The sequence below is a fragment of the Vitis riparia genome, chromosome 15 (assembly GCF_004353265.1).
Source record: "Vitis riparia cultivar Riparia Gloire de Montpellier isolate 1030 chromosome 15, EGFV_Vit.rip_1.0, whole genome shotgun sequence".
NCBI classification, from domain to species: domain Eukaryota; kingdom Viridiplantae; phylum Streptophyta; class Magnoliopsida; order Vitales; family Vitaceae; genus Vitis; species Vitis riparia.
Genome location: NC_048445.1, coordinates 17,035,447 through 17,048,757, shown reverse-complemented (window position 1 = coordinate 17,048,757; position 13,311 = coordinate 17,035,447). Strand labels below are relative to the sequence as shown.

At 32.7% G+C, this 13,311-nt stretch overlaps 1 pseudogene; it reads right to left on the bottom strand.

Annotated features, from left to right (window-relative positions):
- Positions 1-9,082: 9,082 nt before the first annotated feature.
- Positions 9,083-12,540, bottom strand: LOC117932014 (annotated as a pseudogene).
- Positions 12,541-13,311: the final 771 nt, after the last annotated feature.

Below are 13,311 nucleotides of genomic sequence, written 5' to 3'. Positions count from 1 at the left end.
GGACAAGTCTTAAACTTAGTTTGCAATATTTTCGCATGTTGGGTTGTCCAGCACATGTGTTGAAATCGAAGGTAAACAAATTGAAAGTAAGGTAAGAGGTATATTAGTCCATAGGTTATCTAAGAGGAACTTGTAGGCTACTACTTTTATAGTCAAGATGATAATAAGGTATTTATTGGTACAAATGTCCACTTGTATAAGAAAACTATATCATAAGTAATAACAGAAAGAATATATAAACTAGAGAAAACTAGAAGATAATCTCACATTTGCACTAAATTTATGATTAGCCAACCCATTCATTCCATTCTTCCAAAGAGAAAGCAATAGCCTCTATTTCTTTTCCTCACAAGTGTGTAAGCACTCTACACATATGTTTTATTTTTCCCATATTTAGTTAGATACATGAGCACTTTCTAAATTTATTTTATATATATATATATATATATATATATATATATATATATATATATATTTATATAAAGAGAGAGAGATTTATTAAAAACATAGTCATTCCTATAGTTAAGAATTAGAACTTTGAGATTTACAATTTAATAATACTTTGAGATTCACACCAAAAAAGAAGACAAAAAAAAACACAGAGCAAAACAAAAAAGATCAAAATGATTTATATTACAACAAATGAAAAGTATGATAATGATGGGAAAGTACTTTTATTTTATTATAAACAAGAAATCCACATTGGATCATGACCTTAAAAAGAATAGCGGTAACACCCCAAAATTTAATCTAGGGGTAAAATAGTAATTTATAAAGTAATTAAGTAATTAATTAAATTCATTAAAGGTGAAAGAGTCCTTTTACAATTAAAAGTCCTAGGTATAAATTGAACTTTTCCTCTTATCTTCTTCATTCAGAAAACCCTATCACCCAAAAGTAGAGAATTGGAGATCGTATGGCTCAAAGGTTAAAGATTCAGAGTTGAAGTTCAGGTTTTTCCAGGTAAGATTCTAACCCTAAATTAATATATTATATTCGTTAGTTAGTTCTGAACATGCTAGTTTTTCTTAAAAAAAAAAAATTAGATTAGGGTTAGTTATTTTTTTAGTTAATTTTTTAAATTTGTTTTGATATGACAATATTGGAAATTTAGGATTATTGGTGGTTTTATTGTTAGAAATTGGGAAATCTTAAGTTTTTGAAAAAATAAATAAATAAAAATGATTCTTTGGAAGATTTTGATTTAGGCTAGGGTTAACCTATTTAAAACTTTTAGGCCAAAATATTGAAATTAGGAATATAGATTGTTCTATTAATGAAAATAGGTAAATTCAAAATTCTTAGATGAATAGATCTAAGTAATGATTTTTTTAAAAAATAAATAAAAATAAATGAGTAAATAAATATATTGTTATATGTGGCTTAAGGGATTAGAAAATATTAGGAAAAAAAAAGAGAAAGAAAGAGAATGCGTGTGCAGAGGAGGAAGTTTTTTTAAAAAAAAAAATAAGAAGAAGAAGAAGAAGAAGAAGAATAAAAATGCGTGCTTGTGGAAAATGAAGAATGGTGAAAAGAAAAAAAAATAGTAATATTAATAATAAAGGAAGATGTGTATAAATGGTGTTTGGTGATTATCTATATTATTATGTTAGCAATAATTGAAAATTATTGAGGATACAGTTTATGTTTAGTGAAAAAAAAAAAAAACTAAAAGTGAGAGAATAGAAGTTATCAATATAATTATACTAATGATGAGTGCAAGTTAATAAGTATCATAAAATTTAACTAGTAGAACAAATTGTAGTTTAATTAAATTATGTTGTGTCCTAAGAAATAAATTGAAAATAAAATTTAAGTTTTAAATGAATTAGAAATTTATTAATTTTTCTAAAATAGGAATATATTTATCTTTCATAATTAAAAACATTAATTTGAACACCTAAAATTTTAGGATTGTCAAACCTATAATTTTAGATAAATAGTAATGGTTATTTCTCTTATACTTTGTTAGGTGAAGAGTAGATTTTCCAAAATTATTTTTCTCCTAAGTTTTTGAGGACTTCTTTTGAGGTAAGGGAAATTAATGCATTTTTTTTCTTTTTTAGAAACAAATTTTTATATACATCATTTGGAAACGTTTTGAGTTATTATTCATTTTATGCATGGATCAAACATGTTTTGCATGAAAAGTATGTTAGAACCTTACATTTTGTTTACAATAGAGAAATGTGGAGATATTATGTTTTGCAAATTTGAATAATTAAAATAAGTGTTTGACTCTAGTTTGTTTGACCCTTGTCAACGAAATATAATAGTTGACTTTTGACTTTTTGGCATTTGTCAACGGGATATAATAGTTGACATTTACATTTCTTGGTAGGGAATGTAATTGATTTGGACCCCAGCCTGTAAGGGTTTGGTTAGAGGTTACTAGTACTAGTAGTGTTTGGTTCTGTCCACCTGAAAAGAACAATTTGAGGCTAGCCACCTATTTGAGAAGTCCCACCTAACTGGGCACCATTTGATGTTTGATAACTAGAGTAAATAAATGATTTGAATGTTTTGACTGAATTTGATATGAAATTGTTTGAATCAAAAATGAAAGTGTACAGTTAAAAGTTTTGAATGTATTGGAAAAACTGACTCAAAGGTTTATGAAAATAATTAGTTATAATATCTCCTATTTTGCAAGTGAACATGAAATATTTGATCCATGAAATTGTATTAATGTTCTTTATTGGGCTTTGAGCTCATTCCTATTTGTTGATTACTTTTCAAGTACCCTTAGTTCGGGTGAGGAGTGATGGCTAGGTCGAGGAATGGTCATCATTAGGATTTTGCTTAGGATGTTATTTTTGGACATTGTTAGCTTATAAGTTTATGTTTATTTGGATTATTTGGTTTTTGGAAGCTATTTAGATATTGAACTTTTAAATTTTTTTTATGATAGTTTGAAGTTGAGTTTTGGAGATTATGAAAATTTTTGTTAGCACTTGAATTGTTTGAGTTTGCAATCTATTTGGATAATGGATTTTGGTTGTTGGATGCTTAGTTTTAAAGTTAAGTTTTGAAGATTTTAGAATTTTGTTCCACTACTCTGAACAGGTATTTGGCAATTGGTAACTTCCAATTACAAGATAATTGTTTGGGTCAAGTTACACTTTAAGCCTTTGGGTTTGAGGTGTGAAATGACCGTCACACCCTTGGAGTGGGTCTTGGGGCGTGATAGAGTGGTATCAAAGCACTAGGTTGTGATCTTGATGGGAACTTGCTTAGTTTACCTTTGGGAATAGATGAGTGACGCATTAGTTTAAGTTTCAACTTCATCTAGTCTGATTCTTTTTATTCCTTACAATTTTGATTTGCTTATTTGGCTTCTTAGCGACTAATTTAGTTATATCTTTTGCTTGTTTGTTGGGTATGCCGATTGATAACATGGACTTTGATTTATTTGTTGCTACTCCTTTGGGAGATTTTTTTGTGGTTAATAAAATACTTAGAGATTGTTGTGTGATGATTGGGTATAGAGAGATGACAGTTGACTTAGTACTTCTTGACCTCCAGGATTTTGATGTGATTTTAGGGATAGATTGGTTAGCTTCATACCATGCATCTGTTGATTGTTTTAGGAAAAAAGTGACGTTTAGCATTCCTGGTCAGCCTGATTTTAGTTTTGGGGGGAAGCATATGGATAAACCATTGCGTATGATCTTAGCCTTGCGAGCTAGTTCTTTGCTTAGGAAAGGTTGTCAAGGCTTTTTAGCTTATGTTGTGAATGAGGAAAATGATATAAAGTTGGAAAACATACCCATTGTATGGAACTATCCTGATGTCTTTCCAGATGACCTACCTGGCTTGCCACCAAAGAGGTAGGTGGAGTTCACCATTGATTTGGAACCAAGGTCGGCTCCTATCTCTAAGGCCCCTTATAGGATGGAACCTATGGAGCTTAAGGAGTTGAAGATTCAACTTCAGGAGTTGTTATATAAGGGCTTCATTAGGCCTAGCGTTTCACCTTGGGGAACACCTGTTTTATTTGTAAAGAATAAGGATGGATCTATGAGACTCTGCATTAATTATAGAGAGTTGAATAAAGTGATGGTGAGGAACAAGTATGCCCTCCTCGGATTGATGATTTGTTTGATCAACTTCGGGGTGCATGTGTGTTCTCTAAGATTGATCTTTGGTCTAGTTATCATCAGTTAAGGGTTAGAAGTAAAGATGTACCCAAGATTGCTTTTCGAACTAGATATGGGCATTATGAGTTTTAATGTTATGTTTTTTGGTTTGACTAATGCACCTGCTGCTTTTATGGACTTAATGAATATGGTATTCAAGCCCTATCTATATCAGTTTGTGATGGTTTTTATAGATGATATTTTGGTGTACTCAAAGAGTAGAGAGGAGCATGAAAGCCATTTGAGTATTGTATTGCAGACTCTCAAAGATAAGCAATTGTATGCTAAACTAAAGAAGTGAGAGTTCTAGTTAGACAAAGTCTCTTTCCTTGGGCATATGGTGACCAAGGATGGCATCTTTGTTGACCCTAGAAAGGTAGATGTTGTGTCAAATTGGAGGGGACCTAATACTGTGACCGAGATTCGAAGTTTCTTAGGACTGACTGGTTATTATAGGCGGTTTATTGAGAGGTTCTCTAAGATCGCCCTACCTCTGACCAGGTTGACTCAAAAAGGGGTTAAGTTTGAGTGGTCTAATGATTGTGAACATAGTTTCCAAGAGTTAAAGAACATATTAGTGACAACTCCTATTTTGACTATCCCTTCAAGCTCATGAGGGTTTGTGGTGTATAGTGATGCTTCTCGTCAGGGTTTGGGTTGTGTTCTTATGCAAAATGGGAAAGTTGTAGCTTATGCTTCCAAATAGTTGAAGCCTTATGAACGAAATTATTCTACTCATGATTGGAAGCTAGCTGTAGTGGTTTTTGCTCTTAAGATCTGGAGATGTTTTCTTTTTGGTGAAACTTGTGAGAGATTCACAGATCATAAGAATTTGAAGTATTTATTTTCCCAAAAAGAATTGAACATGAGACAGAAGAGGTGGATTGAACTACTTAAAGACTATGATTGCATTATTCGGTATCACCCAGGAAAGGCGAATGTTGTGGTCGGTGCCTTAAGCAGGAAATCTGTTAGTTCCTTAGCAGCTATTAGAGGTTTTTAGAGGCAATTATTGGAATATTTGAGGAGTTTACAAGTCCATATAAGAGTTTTGGACTTGGGAGCTCTTGCAGCGAACTTTAGAGTGCAACCAAACTTGGTTGGAAGAATTAAGACCCTTAAAAAGAATGATATGCAATTAGTGCAGCTTATGGAGGAAGTTAAAAAGGGTAGTAAGCCTGACTTTGTCTTATTAGATGATGGGATGGAATTTTGAGATTTGGGACTAGACTTTGTGTCTCAAATGATGGAGATTTAAGGAGAGAGCTATTAGAGGAAGCTCATTGTTCTAAGTTTGGAATCCACCTAGGAGGGACGAAGATGTATAGATTTTTGAAGCAAAATTATTGGTGGCCAGGTATGAAGAGGGATATTGCAAGATTTGTGGCTCAATATTTGGTGCGCCAACAGGTGAAAGTTGAGCATCAATGACCAGTAGGATCATTACAACCACTTTTTATTCCTGAATGGAAATGGGAACATATTACCATGGACTTTGTGATAGGGTTGCCAAGAACCTTAAGGGGTAATAATCTTATTTGAGTAATTGTGGATTGACTAACAAAGTCTGCTCATTTTCTGCCTATGAAAGTCAATTTTTCTATGGATCGCTTAGCTTCTCTTTATATTAAGGAGATTGTGAGAATGCATAGTGTACCTGTTTCTATAGCATCTGACAGAGATCCTCATTTCACTTCTAGATTTTGGCATAGTTTACAAAAAGCATTAGGTACTAAGTTGAGTTTTAGTACTGCTTTTCATCCGCAAATTGATGGTCTATCAGAGAGGGTAATTCAAGTCTTGGAAGATTTGTTGAGAACTTATGCCTTGGACCTAAAAGGTAATTGGGATGATTATTTGCCCTTAGTGGAGTTTGCCTATAATAATAGCTTTCAAGCTAGCATTAGAATGGTACCTTTTGAGTCGTTATATGGTATGAGATGTCGATCTCTTGTTTGTTGGGATGATGTTAGAGAAAAGAAACTTTTGGGGCCTGAACTTGTGCAGTTGACTGTTGAAAAGGTTTTTTTAATTAAAGAAACATTGAAAGCAGTACAAAGTAGACAGAAGAGTTATGCTGATAATTGCAAACGAGATTTGGAGTTTGAGGTGGGTGATCATGTTTTCTTGAAAGTTTCACTTATGAAGTCTATAATGAGATTTGGAAGAAAAGGGAAACTCAGTCCTCATTTTGTGGGACCATTTGAGGTATTAGAAAGAGTAGGCCCTTTGGCTTATAAAGTGGCCTTACCCCCAACTCTATCTAAGATTCATAATATATTCCATGTTTCGACTTTGAGGAAATATATTTATGATCCCTTTCATGTTGTGGAGTTGGAGCCTATTCAAATTTCTGAGGACTTGACCTATGAAGAGGTGCCCATTCATATTGTGGATGTGATGGACAAGGTACTACGTCATGTTGTTGTTAAGTTAGTAAAAATCCAATGGAGCAATCACAGTATTCGAGAAGCCACTTGGGAATTAGAAGAGGAGATGAGAGAAAAGCACCTACATCTTTTTCAAGACTTAGGTATGCCAAGTTTAGAGGACTAAACTTTTTTTAAGGAGTGGAGGAGGTAACACCCCAAAATTTAATCTAGGGGCAAAATAGTAATTTATAAAGTAATTAAGTAATTAATTAAATTCATTAAGGATGAAAGAGTCCTTTTACAATTAAAAGTCCTAGGTATAAATTGGATTTTTCCTCTTGTCTTCTTCATTTAGAAAACCTTATGACCTAAAAGTAGAGAATTGGAGATCGTATGGCTCAAAGGTTAGAGATTAAGAGTTGAAGTTCAAGTTTTTCCAAGTAAGATTCTAACCCTAAATTAATATATTATATTTGTTAGTTAGTTCTGAACAACTAGTTATTCTTTGAAAAAAAAATAATTTAGATTAGGGTTAGTTATTTTTTAAAAATTTGTTTTAATATCAAAATATTGGAAATTTAGGATTATTGGTGGTTTTATTGTTAGAAATTGGGAAATTTTAAGTTTTTGAAAAAAAAAAAATGATTCTCTGGAATAGATCTAAGTAATGAATTTTTTTTTAAAAATAAAAATAAATGAGTAAATAAATATATTGTTATATGTGGCTTAAGGGATTAGAAAATATTAGGGAAAAAAAGAGAAAGAAAGAGAACGCGTGTGCACTGGATGAAGTTTTTTTTTTTTTTTAAAAAAATGCATGCTTGTGGAAAATGAAGAATGGTGAAAAGAAAAAAAATATATAGTAATATTAATAATAAAGGAAGATGTGTACGGATGGTGTTTGGTGGTTATATATATTATTATGTTAGCAATAATGGAAAATTATTGGAGATACAGTTTATGTTTAGTGGGGAAAAAAAAACTGAAAGTGAGAGAATAAATGTTATCAATATTATTATACTAATGATGAGTGTAAGTTAATAAGTAGCATAAAATTTAATTAGTAGAATAAATTGTAGTTTAATTAAATTATGTTGTGTCCTAAGAAATAAATTGAAAATAAAATTTAAGTTTTATATGAATTAGAAATTTATTAATTTTTCTAAAATAGGAATAGATTAAATTATCTTTCATAATTAAAAACATTAATTTGAATACCTAAAATTTTAGGATTGTCAAACCTATAATTTTTAATAAATAGTAATGGTTATTTCTCTTATACTTTGTTAGGTGAAGAGTATATTTTCTAGAATTATTTTTCTTCTAAGTTTTTGAGGACTTCTTTTGAGGTAAGGGAAATTAATGCAGTTGTTGTTTTTTTTTTTTTAGAAACAAATTTTATATACATCATTTCGAAACGTTTTGAGTTATTATTCATTTTATGGATGGATCAAACATGTTTTGCATGAAAAGTATGTTAGAACCTTACATTTTGTTTACAATAGAGAAATGTGGAGAGATTATGCTTTGCAAATTTGAATAATTAAAATAAGTGTTTGACTTTGGTTTGTTTGGCCTTTGTTAACGGGATATAATAGTTGACCTTTACATTTCTTGGTGGGGAATGTAGTTGATTTGGACCCCAGCCTCTAGGGGTTTAGTTAGAGGTTACTAGTACTAGTAGTGTTTGGATCTATCCACATTAAAGGAACAATTTAAGGCTAGCTACCTATTTAAAAAGTCCCACCTAACAGGGCACCATTTGATGTTTGATAACCAGAGTAAATAAAAGATTTGAATGTTTTGACTAAATTTGATATGAAATTATTTGAATTAGAAATGAAATTGTACAGTTAAAAGTTTTGAATGTATTGGCAAAACTGACTCAAAGGTTTATGAAAATAATTAGTTATAATATCTCCTATTTTGCAAGTGAACATGAAATATTTGATCCATGAAATTGTATTAATGTTCCTTATTGGGCTTTGAGCTCATTCCTATTTGTTGATTACTTTTCAGGTACCCTTAGTTCGGGTGAGGAGTGATGGCTAGGTCGGGGAATGCTCATCATTAGGATTTTTCTTAGGATGTTATTTTTGGACATTGTTAACTTATAAGTTTATGTTCATTTGGATTATTTGATTTTTGGAAGCTATTTAGATATTGAACTTTAAAATTTTTTTATGATAGTTTGAAGTTGAGTTTTGGAGATAATGAAAATTTTTGTTAGCACTTGAATTGTTTGAGTTTGCAATCTATTTGAGTAATGGATTTTGGTTGTTGGATGCTTAGTTTTAAAGTTTAGTTTTGAAGATTTTAGAATTTTGTTCCACTACTCTAAACAGGTATTTGGTAATTGGTAACTTATAGTTACAAGATAATTGTTTGGGTCAGGTTACACTTTAAGCCTTCGGGTTTGAGGTGTGAAATGACCGTCACGCCCTTGGAGTGGGTCTTGGGGCGTGACAGTACCTTTATGAAGAGAACTTTGAATTGTATTGACCTTTCCATGCTAAGATGTTTGTAAAAGATCAATATCAAATAAATAATACAAAAGGACATATCCACAATTAATTGCAATATATATGATGACTAGTTACAATATATCTAATGATCTTACACAAATTGGAATTTATCGAGGATATAAAACAGTAATTGAAACTTCATTCACCGTAAAGTGGTGCCCCGCTATCTGTGTGCTACTTTGCATTAAAAATCCAGGTCGTGAGGGACTGGGAAGAGGGAGATAATAGCTGTTGAGCATGGAAACAACCAATGCCATTGTTGGCCTATTAGCTACACTTTCTTGTACACATAGTAACCCAATGTGAAGGCATCTTATTATTTCATTTCTTAAATTAGTCCCCAAAATTGGATCGACAATATCTACAAGCCTCCCTCCATTCCAATGTCTCCAAGCCTGCAAGAATTCATATATTAGAATATTGGTTAGTACTCTGGATTGTAATTTCCTTTTTCAGGCGATGAAGAAATGTATTCTGTCCATGTGCATACTTACATAGGTTACAAGGTGCTCTAACTCCTCTCCATTATCAAAACAAATCTTTTGGCCACTTACAATTTCTAGAATTAATACGCCAAAACTATATACATCCGACTTAGTAGAGAAGTGACCTTGATGTGCATATTCTGGAGCCATATATCCACTGCATAACATGATGAATTAGACCTTAATTCAAATCCATTGCCAAAAGAGCTCTTGAAGGTAAAGTTATTTTCAAAGTACTCAATATATGTTCTTTTACATAGAAAAGATGTCTCTCTATTATGCATGCAAGAACTGTCCTATTTCTTAAGACAAATCATTTTCTTTGACATCAATAACAAGAACATCATAATATTTAATATTCAATAGCTTTGGAATGATTTACTTACTAGGTTCCTGCAATTCGACTCGCCTTAGAATGAGATTCATCCATTGAAAACAACCTTGCCATACCAAAATCTGAAATTTTAGGATTCATATCTTCATCTAGAAGGATGTTGCTAGCTTTGAGATCACAATGGACTATTCGAAGATGAGAATCTTCATGTAAGTATAGAAGTCCACGTGCAATGCCTTTTATGATTCTATGACGCCTCTCCCAGTCCAAACATACCCTTTTAGCAGGATCTTGATGTCCATATGTACATACAATAACGTAGAGCTCAAATGAGTAGTGTTTACTATTTACAAGTCAATAGAAGCTTCGAATTAGAAATAGTTTCAATAAAAGAAAAAAAAAAAAAGGATTCTTACCAAAGATGAAGTGATCAAGGCTTGAATTGAGCAGGAACTCATAAATGAGAAGTCTCTCCTCTCCTTCTAGGCAAAAACCTAGGAGTCTAATCAAATTCCTATGTTGAAGTTTGGCCAATAGTAGAACTTCATTTTTAAACTCTGGTTCACCTTGATCAGTTTTCTTTGATAGCCTCTTCACCGCTATTTCTTGTCCATTTGAAAGTACTCCCTAAATATACATAAGATTAAGTCAAGATTGAAAGTGATAAGCTAATCTATGAGTTTGCAAATATATTTTACCTTGTAAACATCACCGAATCCACCCCTTCCAATCATATTTGAAAAATTGTTTGTTGCAACTTTAATAGTACTAAAGTTGAATTGTAAGGATTCCACACTTATAATTTCATCATCTTCACAAAAAGGACTATATCAATGAGAGTTTTGGTTGTACATTATGTAAGCTTTAGTAACATTTAGAACATTAACTAGAGAAATGAGAAGCTTTATGAACTTACTTTCAACTTTCTCTTTGCGATTCCACCTCACAAGAAACCATATGAGAATGATAAGCACAACTATTACTGTAGGAACCGCCGTAGTCAGGACAATTCTGGATATCTTACTCCTCTTTCCTGCACGAATTTCACAATTGTTTTGTTGATTAAAATTTAATTACTACGATGCATGAATAGCAGTCCCTCCTTGCTGCTTTTATTCTAAATTCCTGATCAAATAGTGGATGGAGTTTAAGATATTGTACAGTGCAGGCAGCAAAAACTTGGGCACATATGTATTCATTGCCTTGATAAATTTAGAACGACTGACCTTTTAACAGCACTCCTAAAGGAAACTTTAAAACAAGAGTGTTGATATCATAAAATTCATGTCTTGTTTATGCCATATGAGGGTCAATCTATAACTATTGTAAGCAAGTAAAGTCATCAACCAACTTTAATTTTTTAAAAGAATTTTTATTAATTTTTTGAATTTTAAAAGAATATACAACATTAAGTTTGTTAATATATAGCATTGGCTTTGAGAATGAAATGTAGAGAGGAAAGACTATTCCAGAAAATGACAATGGACTGAGCTTTTTTTAAAGCTTATTCCACCTCATCCTTGATAGAAACCTTTCTTTACCATAGTCACTCACAAGGAGTCAAATCTGGCATACTAAACTTTTCTTTTACGTTTGTTTTTCTATTAATTATTTATTGCAACAACTTTAAAGAACATTGATTATATTGCATTAAATAATTAATTATTTAGATTTCAAATAAAAAAATAAATCTCATACTTTATTAAATTATATCAATATATTAAAAAATGGGGAAAATATTAAAATATTAAAAGATTTTCTAAGATTTTTTTTTTAAAAAAATACATTTTTAATTTAATAATGTTTTTTTTTTCTTCTACATTTCTATATAATGATAAAAAAAGATAATAAGAGAGAAGAAAAATTAATTACCAGGAGGGATGGTTGGTGGCTGCGAAGATGAAGTCGCAGGAGGAGACGATGGCACTGTTGTTCCATTGGTTTCGAAAAAGGGGCCTGATTCATATCTTATAGTGCAACTCGGTGCAAGAACTCTTCCACCCTCCCTCCCGCCACAGCACGTTGGAATATTACCTAATGCATTTCTCAAGCAAACATTACAGAAATGTTGAGATATATCTGGAGTGCACTGCACCAATCCATACAAGTTCGCGAAATCTGTTACTTTCACTTCTTCAATAGCAAACATGTCCTGAGGAGATCCTGAGACGGCTCTTGTCACCAGCCTGTCCATCAAATCTCCCAAAATCCTATTAAACTCATCCGAGTCTGAGTCGATAGCAGTTGGACTCTGTGCAGACGCTCTAGGCCTTTGTTCCATGTAGGAGAATATGGCACGGTTGGCGTACCGCACCATGCACGCATCAAACCATATGATTGCCTCTTTCTGGTTTGGGCACCGATTACTAGGTCCTCACTGGCAGCCTTGACACAATCTTGGCATAGCTGGGGTTTGGTGTCCCCTCTGCATAGGAAGATGCCATAAACCCTGTCATCAGGGCTCAGGCCGGCAGTGGTGTTGTAAAACCTGTCGGGGCGGCTAGCATTAGCAGACAGAGAAGAGAGGACGATGTTAAGGCTAGTGGAGTATGTGCTGTTGGCGCTGTAATTACCTGAATCTACACACGCATGTTTTTTGAAAATGAATAGCACTTGAGCAGTACCGAGTGAAAGGTGAATGGTGATGGCACAAAGGAAGAAGAGGATATTACAAAACCGGCCCATTTATGCCATGGCATGATTTCATGAAAGGCAATTTATAGTTTGTTTCTGATGAGAATGGCCCCAGTTTTCCACGTAAACCCTGGTTTGCTAGGTCAAGGTCTTAGTACGGTTGAGTCTTTTACCGAAGACACACGGTGTTGTGGAAAGTTTCAAAGAAAGCTACTAGGGTTGTGTTGTCAGTCAAAAGGCTCTCACATGTTTTAGGTCAGGAATATTCTATGCCTCCGCGCCTTTGAAAGGCTGTCAAGTCTGACTCTAAATTTGGTGCGTTGAATTGGTGTAAAATCTGCAAATTGGGATTGAAAGCTCAAGGAAGCTGCCCTTCTTTCTTTACTTAATAAAATATACCTTGTTGAAATCAAAACCCTCATGATTATAAATTCTCATATGTACTTGAGAAGCCCGCAGCCAAGACGTACAAGTCTAATTGGGGTTCACAAAACTTGGTGCTGGCTCCCAGCATGACATATCTCGGTGCCATGCTAGTTAAACATTTATTATGATAGGGCATGAGATATCTTGGTATCACTTATTCAAATATGTCAATTTTTTAGTGATATATCGTCGAAATATCGGTGTATCAATACATATGGATACTATATTTTCAACGGAAATATCAACTATCAACATGGGTCAAAGCTCCATGTTGACCGAATCAAAGCTCAATAAAATAAGTTATTGTACCGTTCAAAATGGGTTGTTTTGTTGCTGCTTGCTCTTTATTAATTATCATACATTAATATATATATATATATTAAAAGTTTTTATATA